The sequence below is a fragment of the Silene latifolia genome, chromosome 6, assembly GCF_048544455.1.
Source record: "Silene latifolia isolate original U9 population chromosome 6, ASM4854445v1, whole genome shotgun sequence".
Classification (NCBI taxonomy): domain Eukaryota; kingdom Viridiplantae; phylum Streptophyta; class Magnoliopsida; order Caryophyllales; family Caryophyllaceae; genus Silene; species Silene latifolia.
The window spans coordinates 95,956,682-95,961,979 of record NC_133531.1 but is presented as its reverse complement, the minus strand read 5'-3'; the positions used below and the strand labels follow the sequence as shown (position 1 = coordinate 95,961,979).

The 5,298-nt window shown below is 39.3% G+C and overlaps 1 non-coding gene across 1 annotated transcript; it reads right to left on the bottom strand.

Moving 5' to 3' along the window:
* Positions 1 to 1,197: 1,197 nt before the first annotated feature.
* On the bottom strand, positions 1,198 to 1,304 carry LOC141589263 (small nucleolar RNA R71). Its single transcript, XR_012520211.1, has one exon. It is a non-coding gene; the product is annotated as a small nucleolar RNA R71 (small nucleolar RNA).
* Positions 1,305 to 5,298: the final 3,994 nt, after the last annotated feature.

The following is a 5,298-nucleotide window of genomic DNA, read 5'->3' as shown; positions in this document are numbered from 1 at the left end:
GACGAGTTTTTCATACTAAGTAAATGCTTGTTGGTTAGCTCTAATTGACTAAGAAATTAGGTTCAATCACAGGCCTTTATCATTACCCATTTATTGTTAACAAACCTCTCTTCCCCGACTTACCCAAGTGAACCCAAGGACCTTAGCTTTCATTCATTTGATTTGAAGTAATTTCATTTAGTTTAATTTTATATCTTATTTGCACGTTAGTTTATAACCAAACCTCCTTCATTTATTAGACTAAACTAAAGACTAAAACAAACCACGTATCTAACCCCCACCATCTTTGTGTTCGACACCCTAATTATACTACTTAATTTGGGTTCTTTATAAATTGTTTTTGATTGGGAAACGACGACAAATCCCATTATCAAAATGGCGCCGTTGCTGGGAATGACGTTAGGTTATGCTTAGTTAGTTAGAGTCTTAGGCTTAGTCTTAGTTACTTGTTGTTTACTTGTTTGTGTAGTTTGTGTGTTTCTTGTAGAGTGTGTGTGATTTTTGCCTTAACCTAGTGTGTAAAAGCACTAGGAGTCTTACGGTTTGTCAAGTTGTATGCCTAGGAGGAACCACCAAGCTTTGCTATTTGACTCCGACCCCGAAAGGCTTTTTAGAGCCTTAAGGAATAGGACCATTGCAAGGGTTATAACCTCTTCTCAAGCAACCATAAACCAAGCAAATCCACCCATCCAACCTCTCATTGAAAACAAAACTCAACAACAACCAAACAACACAATTGAGCCTTCAATATAAAATCCATTTCACAACTTCCAACTTCCAAATAACCCACCTCAAACACCACCTTCTCATATACCAAATCCACCACCACCACCAATGGCTTTACGTGATCATAACCGTCCAAACCATAATGATGCTTGTAACCCCATCAATTTTGGCACCTTGGCTCCAAACAATTTTGAGATGCACCCGGCTCAAGTTGACCTAATTGAAAAAGACTTGTTTGGAGGACACATTGAAGAAGATGCTCATGCTCACCTAAGGAGGTTCAAGAGGAAAGTCTCTATGATGAAAAAGAATGGGGTATCCGAGGATACACTAAGGATGATGTTATTCCCATTTTCTCTAACGGGCAAGGCGGATCGTTGGTTGAATGTGCACCCTCCGGACACATTTACTACATGGGATGCCTTAGCCAAGGCGTTCCTAGACAAGTATTATCCATCATCAAAGACCGCCATGCTCCGAAATGAGATCCATACTTTCCAACAAGAGGATGGAGAATCCTTGGGTGAGGCATGGGATAGATATCAAGACCTTATTTCTAGTTGCCCTCACCATGGAATTCCGGATTGGTATGTCACACAAACCTTCTTCCAAACCTTGTTGCCATGAACAAAAGAAATGGTGAATGCCTCCGCGGGAGGGGGATTCGATCATTTGGGTGATGAGGAGGTCACTACTATAATCAAGAAAATGGTGGACTCCGAGGCAAACTACGGCACACGAGTGAATATCTTGAGAAGAAGTAAGGACCCTCCCGAATTCTTAGTGAATGTGGAGACCAATGCTAAGCTTGATATGCTCACCAAGAAGCTTGAAGAGTTGAGTAAGAAGAAGCAAGTGAACCAAGTGAGCCAAACTACCACATCTCATGGACCATCCATGGAAGAAGTGATGCAAAGGTCAACTTGTGAGTCATGTGGAGGTATGGGTCACACTTATGAAGTATGTGCAAATAATCATTACAACAACTTTTATGGGAACAATGTGCAAGAGGTGAATGCTTTCCAAGCATTTAACAATCTCTCCAACCGTCCACCTAGGCCCTTGTTCAACAATAACCAAGGATCCAACCAAAACTTTGCCAACCAATCTCAAGCATACCAAGATTATGGAGGTAACCAAGAGAACCAAGGTAATCAAAACTTTTACCAAGGAAACCAAGGAAACCAAGCCAACCAAGGGTTTGGTCAAGGATTCAATCAATGGAACAACAACAATTGGAACAATCAAGGCTTCAATCAAGGGTACCAAGATCAAAATTGCAATGGAAACTATCAAAGTTTTGACCAAGGGTACAACCAAGGGTACCAAGAGCAAGGGTACAACCAAGGTTATCAAGACCAAAATTTCAATCAAAACTATCAAGGATTCAACCAAGGCTTTGACCAAGGCCAAGGTTCAAATTTTCAAAACCGGTATAACCATGACTCTCCTTTCTCACTTGCCAACCAATCTTCCAATCAAGAGCCACCACCTCAAGCAAGCAATTTCTTGGGAGATGCTCAATATGACAACTTAGTGAAGTTGATAGGGGATTTGGCAAGTAATACCCAACAACAAATCAAGAGTCTTGAAGCTAAATTGGCTTCCCAAGCTCTCATGAGTTCTCAAAAACGACCGGGTGTATTTCTAAGACAAGGGCAAAATCCAAGGGACCCTATGAAGTCAAAGGAAGTTAATGCTATCATGGTAGGAGTTGAAGATGAAAAAGAAGAGTCATTTGATTTGCCAAGTCAAGAGGAGTTATCATACACTACTCCTTTCTCTATGACTATGGAAACATTCCAAGAAGTTGACCATGAGCCCGAAAAAGAGAGCATGGGAGATTATGTGCTTGAGCAAATAATGACAATTCATGGTACAAGCTTGGATGTTGAAGTCGACCCGGGAGAGATGGTTATGACTACAGCAACCACTATGAGTGAAGAATTTGTGCTTGAAGAAATTGTGGAAGCACCAAATATGATGGTAGAAGTTGAGAGGAGTCCGGAAAAAGAAGAGAAGATCATAGTGGAAGAACACTCTTTGGAAAATCAAGGAGGAGCAAATGAAACTTCAAGGTATGACAAATTTATGGACTTGGTAATGAAAATGGAGACCTCCAATCCACCTTTGGTGGATATGCCTCATTTTTCCGAATTCCTTGAAGAAGTCATTTCTAGAAGAGTGAACATTAGTGGACATGAGCTTGATGCCTCAAGTGAGGAGTGCAATTTGGTCAAATCTAAAGAAATCCCCGTCAAACTTGATGACCCCGAGAGTTTCTCAATTCCTTGTACCGTTGGTGACCAAAGGGTGGATAGTGCTTTATGTGACTTAGGGGCAAGTGTGAGTGTCATACCACTTGCCCTTGTGAAGAGGTTGAATATTTCAAGCTTAGCCCGCACTTCCATTACAATCAAACTTGCCGATGGAACAATCAAATCTCCAAATGGGATTCCCAAGGATATCATGGTCCAAATTGGTAAGCTTTCAATTCCTACCGATTTTGTTGTGTTGGACATCCCTATGGGAAGACGCTCTCGTGTCATTCTTGGTAGGCCATTCTTGGCCACGGGAAGAGCTATCATAGATGTCAAAGAGGGAAGATTGTCATTCAAAGTCGGGAAGGAAAAAGTTGAATTCAAGCTACCACTTTCTTCAAAGAAAACCGTGATTCAAAACATGTTTGCCGTGGAAACTTTAGAACTCCATGAGAATGAAAAAGATGAGAACATGGAATTCTTGATTGCTTGTGAGCCAAAAGTCGTTGATGAGCCACCGGATAAATTCCTTGAAGAAGAAGTGAATGCTAAAGATAAGTGTGGGGAAAAGGGAAAGACTTGGGAAACCGAGTTCAATTCTAGCACCAATGCCCCTCCAAAATCAAAACCGGGAATTGAAAATAAGAAGCCAAAAAGATGGAGGAAGAGATCGAAAGGAAAGAGGGTATGTGACCCTAGTGTTGACAAAGACAAGAAGATGTTTGAGGAAGAGGTGAACCGAAAATGGCAAGAGGTTCAACATGCCATGTGTAGGTTACATGATGTGATGACAAGGGTGAAAGGCTCTTGTTTTGTTGGTAGTGAAAATGGTGGAAGGTTGGTGGGATCTCGGGATATTGATCCCGGTTGAATGAAGTCTTTGAATGAAGAGGTTTGGTGGAGTTACTTAAGAACCACCGCAATGTATATATTCTCTTTCTCTTTAATTAAGTTTTTACCGCATTTTGCATTTAGTGACATGATTCGAAAAGGAGCTAATCTAAATTAGCTCTCTTTGCATTCATATAGTATAGCTTGCATCGTATTTCAATATTGCATATAGATTAGATCATGCATTGCATGCTTATTTGAAAATCACTAAAAATTTGAAAAATCAAAAATCAACAAAAACATATATTTCATTTCCGAATTTCCTCCACACATTTATTTCCATTGGAATTATGTAAATAAATAAGTGTGGGGAGGAAATATAGTATAGCTTGCATCGTATTTCAATATTGCATATAGATTAGATCATGCATTGCATATTTGAAAATCACTAAAAATTTGAAAAATCAAAAATCAACAAAAACATATATTTCATTTCCGAATTTCCTCCCCACATTTATTTCCATTGGAATTATGTAAATAAATAAGTGTGGGGAGGAAATTCCATCATTTAAAAATACAAAAACATGTTATTTATTTTCAAATATTCAAAAAATCCACAAAACATGTTCTTTAATTTCGAAAAATTCAAAAACCACCAAAAATATGTTGTTTATTTTCCCTATTCTCTCCCTATACTTTGTTCCATTGAGGACAATGTAAATTTCAAGTGTGGGGAGGGAAATATCCACTTTGTGAATATTGTTTATATTTGTGCATATACATTTATACTTGTTAATTTGAGAAAATTATAAAAAATGCCTAAAAATTGAAAAAACAAAAATTCAAAAAGATCCAAAATATTGCATTGTATATATATGTTTGGCTAACCTTTGGCATAGGCATTGACCATTTGAGGCAAAAAGGAGCTAGAAGACCGCTTGGTAAACTCGTTCTAATCTCTTACTCCTTTACCGTTCTTTCTTTATATATCTTGCATATTTGAAGGAGGATGGGAATTTTTGTGCCTTGGATGTTCCTTCTGGGAACTTTTGGATTGTTGGTGTTGATGTGTTGCTAGGATTAGTCAAACTTGTTGCACGTTTCAATTCATGTTTGTTTAATTTACGCATGCATTGTGTCTTGTATATATTTGTTTGTGCTTAATTTGCATTTGCATTGAGTTTGTGAATACATGTTTTCGAAAAATGTGGTCTAGGGAAGGATTATGATACCCCAATGATGAGTTATGTCTTGACTGTGCCTCCCCCCTCCCCGTGGCTCACACTCGTGTCACATGGTTAGCATATGGAAAAAGGGCATGTCCACCAACTTTTGACCGCCTTGTGAGACCGAGAGGACCGTAGGCTAGACCTAGACCTCGACCTAGCTACTCAAATGTGAGGATTAGAGCCTCCTAGGGTTGGTGCATTCATACCCGACCCCTACTTAGGATTGTGAGTAGGTCTCCTCGCGAGACGTG